The sequence below is a fragment of the Rhinopithecus roxellana genome, chromosome 9 (assembly GCF_007565055.1).
Source record: "Rhinopithecus roxellana isolate Shanxi Qingling chromosome 9, ASM756505v1, whole genome shotgun sequence".
NCBI classification, from domain to species: domain Eukaryota; kingdom Metazoa; phylum Chordata; class Mammalia; order Primates; family Cercopithecidae; genus Rhinopithecus; species Rhinopithecus roxellana.
The window spans coordinates 38098554-38110590 of NC_044557.1; positions in this window are offsets into that span (position 1 = coordinate 38098554).

Consider the following 12037-nt stretch of genomic DNA (forward strand, 5'->3'; position numbering starts at 1 on the left):
GGGTAGACAATGACTGATAAACTACTCATGTTAGCTCTTTATGCTGAAAGTCCTACTTGTTATGTTAACTTAAAAGAATAAAGAGGGGGAAGAAGAAAGAAGAATAGAGCTGAGATCCAGTCCCTGAGAAAAGGAGAAAATGGCATCAAAGTAGTAGAGAATATGTCTTCATTTTCCTCTAATTCCAGTTCTTCCAATCTCTCCTTCCCTAGGACATCTTCCTCTTCAAAGTCCTTGATGTCATGTTGAGAAAGTCTTCTCTCCCTCTCCCATGTTCCCATATATGTAAGTATAATATAGGCTGATCTCTTCTAGAAATAGGAAAATTGATTAAGACCATTCTCAATAAAATGTGAGTGATCAATAGTTTTCAACCTTCTCAATCCACCCAGTAGCACCTCCCTGTTCTAACAAAACTGGTGAAATTTCAGATAGAAACACAGAGATACTTTTAATCATCAAGGGTTTAGGTTGGGTGCAGAAGCTCACACCTGTAATCTCAGCACTTTGGGAGGCTGAGGTGGGAGGATGGTTTGAGTCCAGGAGATCAAGGCTCCAGTGAGCTGTGTTTGCACCACTGCACTCCAGCCTGGGCAACAGAGAAAGACACTGTCTCAAACACATACACACTCACATGCACAAGGTTTATTTCTCTGCCCACTCCTCCACACATGCTCACATACATCTGTAACAGTGTGATATAAGGGATCTCTGGACAATTTTTATGGTACATACTTAACCACTCCCCAGTTTGCTACCCTCCATCTCAGTAAAATGCCCAATGCTCATTTACATTTTGCACCTACTTATTCAAAACACTCAATATTTATCTATATTGTATTAATGCAGAAAGTATTTGTTATGTGTTATGGCTAGGACTCCCTGTCCTGAGGTTACCTCATTTTGCTCTGTTGGGCCATATCCTGCTAGTCAGCCCTTTGTGTTTGAATCTACTCTGCAACCTAGGCCAAAACTCTATGGTCAGACAGGCTCTTCCCTAATGGAAGAAAGATGACTATGGCTGCACTAGTGTACACCTTCCCACTTCCATTCCCACAACCACTGGAATTTGTTCAGGAACGTGTCCAGTCAGAGACAGCATGCTGCAATGAGACCCCTGCTGGGAACTCTAGGAAAAGGACTTCACTCATTCTTATGGAACATTAGCTTGTGTGGGTTGAGCCTGCTGCTGTCTATTGCTACCATGAAGGGAGAGTGAGAATAGAGCTACAACAAGCAAAGGTAAGATGAAAATGGAAATCAGGTCCTTGTGACATCATTTAAGCTCCTATGTCAAACTAAACTACACTCAAAGTAAGCCCTACTACTGAACTTTTTAGTTTTGTGAGCATTAAGTTCCTCCTTTCCTTATGCAGTTTAGATTTGATTTTCTATCACTTGCAATGAAAAAAAGTTGATATCATTCATATTCTTAGGAATATCTGAGACAATAGGTGAGCTATGCCTCTCTAAAAGCAGGGCCGAGTGCCAGAAAGATTCCTTAAAATCAAAACTATTGTTTCCTTAATTAAAATTTCAATAAAAGGTCTAGAAGAGAAAGTTGAGAAAATGTCTCAGAATGTAAACCAGAAAGATGAAACCATGAAAATACAAGAAAAAAGTTGGAGAATGGAGATCAACTGAGGAAGCCCAGTATTAGTCAAATAGTCATTACAGGAGAAAAAAAGAGACAACTAACTGGGAGAAAATAGAAGAAAATTCATAGAGCTAAAAAGATGTAAGTGTACAGCACAGAATGCCATTAGGATAAATAAAAAGATTTATACCGAAGTGTATCCTTATAGAACTACAGGACTCCAAATAAAAGGTGAATATCCTAAAGCTTCTAGAGTTAAAAACAGGTTCCCTACAAAAGAATGGAATTTTACATAATATTAGATTTCTCAACAGGGTCCCTGAATATTAGAAGACAATGTCTTTCAAATTTGGAAGAAAAAAAACGGTATGGACCTACAATTCTATACTACATAGTACTGGACGTTCTGACCAATGCGATAAGAAAAATATAAGGACTGGAAGGAAAAAGATCAAACTGATTATTTGTAGATGCTTTCATCTCCAAAGCAGTTAACTCTTAGACCTAATAAGAGAGTTGAGAAAAGTTCCCAACTAAAAGATCAACTCAGCAATAGTGTTGTTCTGCACTCCCCATTTAGAAAAGATAATTGAAAGTAAGCTACTGTTCACAGCAGCAACAAAATCAAGTGTGAGGAAAAAAAAGCTTTATAGATACAAAAGTACTATTTTGACACACCCTTCTGGAAAAATTACATAGTATCTGAAAAAAATGACACCAACCCAGGGAGTACAATAAAAAGAAATTCCCAGATGGCAGCTCTGTGACTGGAACACGAAGTTAGAAGGTATGAAAAAGAACATTTTCAATGTCGGAATGGACTTCATTCTACAAATCATAGATTAGGAGGCTGAAAGAACTTAGTGAGATGGCCAAGAAGTGTCATTTTTTTCTCAACAAGAATTTTAAAAGCCACTCTAGAACTCTGAGAAAAAAATTGAGAAATTACAAAAAAAGTCACCAGCCAAATAGGAAGCATTCTCCTTCAAAGGCACAGGTTTAGTGAAGCAGTATATTTCCTTCTCTGCTGTTCCAATCCTACTGACTCAGTGTTAAATAATATTACATGTTTACATAATAAGACTCTATATTTAAATCTCATAATGCTAATAACTTAAATGCTGTATTTATTTCTAACTTGTTTGTTTGTTTGTTTGTTTTAGAGATGGGATCTCACTGTGTCGCCCAGGCTGTGTCACCCACGCAGTGGTGTCATCATAGCTCACTGCAGTTTCCAACTTCTGGGCTCAAGCAATCCTCCTGCCTCAACCTACTAGGTAGTTGGCATTACAGGTACTGGCTGTACCTGGCTTATTTATTTATTTATTTATTTATTTATTTATTTATTTATTTGAAACAGAGTCTCACTGTCACACAGGCTGGAGTGCAGTGGCACAATCTTGGCTCACTGCAGCCTCGACCTCCTGGGCTCAGGCGATCTTCTCACTTCAGTCTCTCAAGTAGCTGGGATTACAGGCTCACTCTATCATGCCTGGCTAATTTTGTGTAGAGACAGGGTTTTGCCATGTTGCCCAGGCTGGTCCCGAACTCTGGGCTCAAGCTATTCTCCCGCCTAGACCTCCCAAAGTGCTAGGATTAAAGGTGTGAGCCACCATGCCCGGTTTATTTTTTATTGATACATAATATTTAAAAATCAATGGGGTACATGTGATATTTTGTAACATGCATAGAATGTGTAATTATCAGGTCAGGTGAGGGTATTGAGGTGTCATTCATCACTTTGAGCATTTATCATTTCTACATATTGGGAACAACTCAAGTTCTCTCTTCTAGCTACATTGAAGTATACAATACATTGATGTTAATGATAATCACTCTTCTCTGCTGTGAAAAAATAGAACTTCTACCTTTTATCTAACTGTGTGTGTATACCCCTTAACTTACCTCTTTTCAGACCCCAATCCCACCCACCCATCTTTGATACCTATCATTCTACTCTCTATCTTTATGAGACCAACTATTTTAGCTCCCACAAATGAGTGAGAACATGCAATATTTGTCTTTCTATGCCTGGCTTATTTCATTCAATATGATGACCTCCAGTTCCACCATGTTTTTTTGGGTTTTTTTTTTTTTTTTGAGACAGCATCTTGCTCTGTTGCCCAGGCTGAAGTGCAGTGGCACAATCTTGGCTCGCTGCAACCTCCACTTCCTAGGCTTAAGCAATTATTATGCTTCTTGGTCTGCTGAGTAGCTGGGACTACAGGTGCCCACCACCACATCTGGCTAAGGTTTACATTTTTAGTAGAGATGGGGTTTCACCATGTTGGCCAGGCTGGTGTCGAATTCCCAGGCTCAAGTGAGCCTCCCACCTCGACCTCCCAAAGTGGTGAGATTACAGGTGTGAGCCACCAAGCCCAGCCTTATTTCATGATTTTTTAATGGTTTAATAGTATTTCATTGTGTATATATACCACATTTTCTTTATCCAGTTATCCATTGACGGACATTTAGGTTGATTATATATCTTTGCTATTGTGAATAGTATTGCAATAAACAGGCAAGTGCAGGTCCCTTTGATACATTAATTCCTTTTCCTTTGGGTAGGTACCCAGGAGTGGGATTGATGGATACTATGGTAGTTCTATTTTTAGTTTTCTGAGAAATTTCCATACTGTTTATCATAGAGGTTGTACTAATTTACATTCCCACCAACAGTGCATGAGAATCCCTTTTCTCCACATCCTTACCACCATCTGTTATTTTTTGACTTTTTAGTAATAGCCATTCTAGCAGGATAAGCTGATATCCCATGGTGGTTTTGACTTGAATTTCCCTGATAACCAGTGATGTTGAACATTTTTTCATATACCTGTTCGCCATTTGTATGTCTTCTTTTGAGAATTGTCTATTCATGTATTTGCCCACTTTTTAATGGGATATTATTATTATTATTGAGTTCCTTGAATTCCTTGTATATTCTGGATATTAATCTCTTATCAGATGAATAGTTTGCAAATATTTTCTCCCATTCTGCAGGTTGTCTGTTCATTCTGTTGACTGTTACCTTTGCTGGCAGAAGCGTTTTAGTTTAATTAAGTCCCATTTGTCTATTTTTGTTTTAGTTATCTGTGTTTTGTCTTTTTTTGTCTTAACCACAAAATCTTTGCATAGGCCAGTATCCCGAAGTGCTTTCCCTATGTTTTCTTTCATTCATTTTATAGATTCAAGTCTTATATTTAAATCTTAAATCCATCTTGAGTAGATTTTTTTTGTATATGGTGAGAGATAGGGGTCTAGTTTTATTCATTTGCATATGGATATCCAGTTTTTCCAGCACCATTTATTGAAGAGCATGTCATTTCCCCAGTGTATGTTCCTGGTGCTTTTGTCAAAAATCAGTTGACTGTAAATATGTGGCTTTATTTCTGGGTTCTCTATTCTGCTCCATTGATTTATGTGTCTATTTTTATACCAGTAACATACTGTTTTGGTTACTGTAGCCTTGTAATATATTTTTGAAGTAAGGTAGTATGATGTTCCAGCTTTGTTCTTTTTGCTCAGGATTGCTTTAGTTATTTGGGCTCTTTCTGTTGTTGTTGTTCCATATGAATTTTCTAACAATTTTTTTCTAATTCTGTGAAAAGTGACTTTGGTATTTTCATAGGGATTGCATCGAATCTGTAGATTGTTTGAGGCAATGTAGTCATTTTATTAATTGGTCAACTTGGTAATTTCCAATCCACGAACATAGAATGTCTTTCCATTTGCTTGTGTCCTCTTTAATTTCTTTCATCAGTGTTTTGTAGTTCTCCTTGTAGAAGGCTTTCACCTTCTTGGTTAAATTTACTTTTAGGTTTTCTTTGTAGCTATTGTAAATGAGATTGCCTTCTTGATTCCTTTTTTGGCTATTTCGTTATTGGTGTACAGAAGTACCACTGATGTCTCTAAAACAACCATTCGATTTTTTAGAATTTTAAAAATAAAGAAATGTTACTGATTTTTGTAATGTTGACTTCATCTGCAACTCCTAGCCTCAAGCACTTCTCTCACTTCAGCCTCCCAAGTAACTGAAATTACAGACACACTATATGTTGATTTTGTTCACTGAAACTTTTCCGTATTTGTTCATCAGTTCTAAGAGGTTTTTGGTGGAGTCTTTTGGTTTTTCTGAATGTAAAATCATGTCATCTACAAAGAGGGGCGATATGACTTCCTTTTTTTTTTTTTTTTTTTTTTTGAGACGGAGTCTCACTCCATTTTGCCCAGGCTAGAGTGCAGTCGTGCGATTGCGGCTCACTGCAACCTCCGCCTCCTGGGTTCAAGTGACTCTCCTGCCTCAGCCTCCCCACTAACTGGGACTACAGGCACACAACACACCTCCACGTCTGGCAAATTTTTTGTATTTTTCATAGAGACGGTGTTTCATCATGTTAGCCAGGATGGTCTTGATCTCCTGACCTCATGATTTGCCCACCTTGGCCTCCCAAAGTGCTGGGATTACAGGCATGAGCCACTGCACCTGGCTCATTTCCTCTTTCCGAATTTGGATGCTGATATGGTTTGGATGTTTGTCCAAATCTAAAGTTGAAATATAATCCCCAATGTTGGAGGTAAGGCCTGGTGGAAGGTGTTTGGATCGTGGAGGCAGATCCCTCATGAATGGCTTAGCACCATCCCCTTGGTGATGAGTGAGTTCTTGCTCAGTTAATTCACATGAGATCTAGTAGCTTAAAAGTCTGGGATCTCCCTCTTCTTCTTGCTTCCTGTCTCACTGTGTGATACATCTGCTCCCGCTTCGATGTCCACCAATATTGAAAGCTTCCTGAGACCCTCACCAGGAGCAGATGTTGGCACCATGCTTCCTGTACAGCCTGCAAGCCATGAGTTAATTCAACCTCTTTTGTTTATCAATTACCCAGCCTCAGTTATTTCTTTATAGCAATGAAAGAATGGACTACTAAGATCAGAGCAGAACTGAAGGAGATAGAGACACAAAAAACCCTCCAAAAAATCAATGAATCCAGGAGTTGGTTTTTTGGAAAGATCAACAAAATTGACAGACCGCTAGCAAGACTAATAAAGAAGAAAAGAGAGAAGAATCAAATAGACGCAGTAAAAAATGGTAAAGGGGATATCACCACTGACCCCACAGAAATACAAACTACCATCAGAGAATACTATAAACACCTCTACGCAAATCAACTAGAAAATCTAGAAGAAATGGATAATTTCCTGGACACTTACACTCTTCCAAGACTAAATCAGGAAGAAGTTGAATCCCTAAATAGACCAATAGCAGGCTCTGAAATTGAGGCAATAATTAATAGCCTACCAACCAAAAAGGTCCAGGATCAGATGGATTCAGAGCTGAATTCTACCAGAGGTACAAGGAGGAGCTGGTACCATTCCTTCTGAAACTATTCCAATCAATAGAAAAAGAGGGAATCCTCCCTAACTCATTTTATGAGGCCAACATCATCCTGATACCAAAGCCTGGCAGAGACACAACAAAAAAAGAGAATTTTAGACCAATATCCCTGATGAACATCGATGCAAAAATCCTCAATAAAATACTGGCAAACCGGATTCAGCAGCACATCAAAAAGCTTATCCACCATGATCAAGTGGGCTTCATCCCTGGGATGCAAGGCTGGTTCAACATTCGCAAATCAATAAATGTAATCCAGCATATAAACAGAACCAAAGACAAGAACCACATGATTATCTCAATAGATGCAGAAAAGGCTTTTGACAAAATTCAACAGCCCTTCATGCTAAAAACGCTCAATAAATTCAGTATTGATGGAATGTACCTCAAAATAATAAGAGCTATTTATGACAAACCCACAGCCAATATCATACTGAATGGGCAAAAACAGAAAAATTCCCTTTGAAAACTGGCACAAGACAGGGATGCCCTCTCTCACCGCTCCTATTCAACATAGTGTTGGAAGTTCTGGCTAGGGCAATCAGGCAAGAGAAGGAAATAAAGGGTATTCAGTTAGGAAAAGAAGAAGTCAAATTGTCCCTGTTTGCAAATGACATGATTGTATATTTAGAAAACCCCATTGTCTCAGCCCAAAATCTCCTTAAGCTGATAAGCAACTTCAGCAAAGTCTCAGGATACAAAATTAATGTGCAAAAATCACAAGCATTCTTATACACCAGTAACAGTCAAACAGAGAGCCAAATCATGAATGAACTTCCATTCACAATTGCTTCAAAGAGAATAAAATACCTAGGAATCCAACTTACAAGGGATGTAAAGGACCTCTTCAAGGAGAACTACAAACCACTGCTCAGTGAAATAAAAGAGGACACAAACAAATGGAAGAACATACCATGCTCATGGATAGGAAGAATCAATATCGTGAAAATGGCCATACTGCCCAAGGTTATTTATAGATTCAATGCCATCCCCATCAAGCTACCAATGACTTTCTTCACAGAATTGGAAAAAAACTGCTTTAAAGTTCATATGGAACCAAAAAAGAGCCCACATTGCCAAGACAATCCTAAGTCAAAAGAACAAAGCTGGAGGCATCACACTACCTGACTTCAAACTATACTACAAGGCTACAGTAACCAAAACAGCATGGTACTGGTACCAAAACAGAGATATAGACCAATGGAACAGAACAGAGTCCTCAGAAATAATACCATACAACTATAGCCATCTGATCTTTGACAAACCTGACAGAAACAAGAAATGGGGAAAGGATTCCCTATTTAATAAATGGTGCTGGGAAAATTGGCTAGCCATAAGTAGAAAGCTGAACTGGATCCTTTCCTTATTCCTTATACGAAAATTAATTCAAGATGGATTAGAGACTTAAATGTTAGACCTAATACCATAAAAACCCTAGAAGAAAACCTAGGTAGTACCATTCAGGACATAGTGGGCAAGGACTTCATGTCTAAAACACCAAAAGCAACGGCAGCAAAAGCCAAAATTGACAAATGGGATCTGATTAAACTAAAGAGCTTCTGCACAGCAAAAGAAACTACCATCAGAGTGAACAGGCAACCTACAGAATGGGAGAAAATTTTTGCAATCTACTCATCTGACAAAGGGCTAATATCCAGAATCTACAAAGAACTCAAAGAAATTTACAAGAAAAAAATAAACAACCCCATCAAAAAGTGGGCAAAGGATATGAACAGACATTTCTCAAAAGAAGACATTCATACAGCCAACAGACACATGAAAAAATGCTCATCATCACTCTCCATCAGAGAAATGCAAATCAAAACCACAATGAGATACCATCTCACACCAGTTAGAACAGCAATCATTAAAAAGTCAGGAAACAACAGGTGCTGGAGAGGATGTGGAGAAATAGGAACACTTTTACACTGTTAGTGGGATTGTAAACTAGTTCAACCATTATGGAAAACAGTATGGCGATTCCTCAAGGATCTAGAACTAGATGTACCATATGACCCAGCCATCCCACTACTGGGTATATACCCAAAGGATTATAAATCATGCTGCTATAAAGACACATGCACATGTATGTTTTTTGCGGCACTATTCACAATAGCAAAGACTTGGAATCAACCCAAATGTCCATCAGTGACAGACTGGATTAAGAAAATGTGGCACATATACACCATGGAATACTATGCAGCCATAAAAAAGGATGAGTTTGCATCCTTTGTAGGGACATGGATGCAGCTGGAAACCATCATTCTTAGCAAACTATCACAAGAACAGAAAACCAAACACCGCATGTTCTCACTCATAGGTGGGAACTGAACAATGAGATCACTTGGACTCGGGAAGGGGAACATCACACACCGGGGCCTATCATGGGGAGGAGGGAGGGGGGAGGGATTGCATTGGGAGTTATACCTGATATAAATGATGAATTGATGGGTGCTGACGAGTTGATGGGTGCAGCACACCAACATGGCACAAGTATACATATGTAACAAACCTGCACGTTATGCACATGTACCCTAGAACTTAAAGTATAATAAAAAAAAAAAAAAAGAAAAAAAAGAAAGAAAGAATGGACTAACATAGATGCCTTTTATTTCTTTCTCTTGCTGATTGCTCTGGCTAAGACTTCCAGAACGATGCTGAATAGGGTTGGTGAAAGTAAGCATCTTTGTCTTGTCCCAGTTCTTACAGAAAAGGCTTTCAACTTTACCCCATTCACTAAGACATTAGCTGTTGGTTTGTCATACATGGCCTTTATCAGTTTGAGGTATGTTCCTCCTATACCTACGTTGTTGAGCATTTTATCATGAAATAATGTTAAATTTTACTAAATGCTTTTTCTGCATCTATTGAAATGATTATATAGTTTTTCTTTGATTCTGTTGATGTGATGTATCATGTTTATTTATTTGCACCTGTGCATGGTAGCTCACACCCAGCACTTTAGGAGGCCAAGGTAGGAGGAATTCTTGAGTCCTGGAGTTCAAGACCAGCCTGAGCAACAGAGCAAGACCCTGTCTCTACAATATTTTTTTTTTTAATTAGCTGGGCATGGTGGTGTGCATCTGTAGTCTCAGCTACTCAGGAGGCTGAGGCAGAAGGATCACTTGAGTTCAAGAGGTTGAAGCTAAAGTGAGCCATGATCATGCAATTCCACTCCAGCCTAGGCAAAAGAGAGAGATCCTGTCTCTAAAAACATTTTTTAATTAAAAATCTAAAAAAAAAAAAAAATAGCGATTTGTATATGTTAAGCCATGTTTGCATCCCTGGCATAAATCCCAAATTGTCTTGATGCATTATCTTTTTACATGCGGTTGAATTTGGTTTGACAGCTTGTTTTTTGTTTCTTGTGTTTTTGTTTTGTTTTGGTTTGGTTTTTTGAGACAGAGTCTCACTGTCACCCAGGCTGGAGTGAAGTGGCGTAATCTTGGCTCACTGCAACCTCTGCCTCCTGGGTTCAAGTGATTCTCCTGCCTCAGTCTCGCAAGTAGCTGGGATTACAGGCATGCATCACCATGCCCTGCTAATTTTTGTATTTTTAGTAGAGACGGGGTTTCGCCATGTTGGGCAGGCTAGTCTCAAACTCCTGGCTTCAAGTGATCCGCCCACCTTGGCCTCCCAAAGTGCTGGGATTACAGGTGTGAGCCATTGCATCTGGCCGATTTGACAGTAATTTTTGAGGATTTTTGTATCTGTGTTCATCAGTGATATTGGCCTGTAGTTTTCTTTTTTTGTTGTATCCTTCTCTGGTTTGGTATCAGGGTAATGCTGTCCTCACAGAATAACTTAGGGAGAATTTTCTCTTCTTCAATTTTTTGGAATAATTTTAGAAGGATTGATATTAGTTCTCTATGTTTGGTAGAATTTGGCAGTAAATTCATCCTGCCCTAGGTTTTTCTTTGCTGGGAGACTTTCTATTACTGATTTGATCTCACTACTCATTATTGGTTTATTCAGGTTTTCTATGTTTTCCTCATTCAATCTAGGTGGGTTGTATGTTTCAAGGAATTTAACCATTTTCTCTAGGTTTTCCAGTTTCTTAGTGTACAGATGTTCATAATAGTATCTGGTGATCTTTTGTATTTCCATTGTGCCAATTGTAATGTCTCCTTTTCCATTTCTGATTTTGTTTATTGGGTCTTCTCTCTTCTTTCCTTGGTTTGTGTAGCTAGCAGTTTATCAATTTTATTTATCTTTTCAAAGAATCAACTTTTTTTCATTGATCCTTTGAATTTTTTTTAAGTTTCCATTTTATTTAGTTCTGATCTTTATTATTGCTTTCCTTCTGATTTTGAATTTGGTCTGTTTGCTTTTCGAGTTTCTAAGATGCATTATTAGATTGTTTATCTGAAATATTTTTACTCTTTTGATATAGGTGTTTATTGCTATAAACTACCCTTTTAGTACTGCCTCTGCTGTATTGCACAGATTATAGTATATTGATTTTCATTTTAAAGAAATTGTTTTATTTTCATCTTAATTTCTTTATTGATTCAATGTTCATTCAGGAGCATGTGTTCAATTTCCATGTATTTGTATAGTTTCCAAAGTTCCTCTTGGTATTGATTTCTAGTTTTATCCCACTGTGTCTAAGAAGATACTTGATATGATTTCAGTTTTTCTAAATTTGTTGAGACTTGTTTTGTGGCCTGACATATGGTCTATCCTAGAGAGTGTTCCATGTGCTGATGAAAAGAATGTGTATTTTGTAGTTGTTAAATAAAATGTTCTATAAATGTCTGTTTAGAGCCATTTGTTCTAAAGTCCAGTTAAAATCCATTTTTTTGTTGTTGTTGATTTTCTGCCTAGATGATCTGTCTAATGATGAAAGTGGGGTGTGGAAGTCTCCCACTATTATTGTATGGGAGTCTCTCTCTTTAGATCTAGTAATATTTGCTTTATGAATCTGGTGCTCCATTGTTGGGTGCACATATATTTAGCTTATTATTTCCTTCTGCTGAATTGATCCATTTATTATTACATAATGACCTTTCTTGTCTGTTTTACTGTTTTAGCTTAATGTCCTGTTT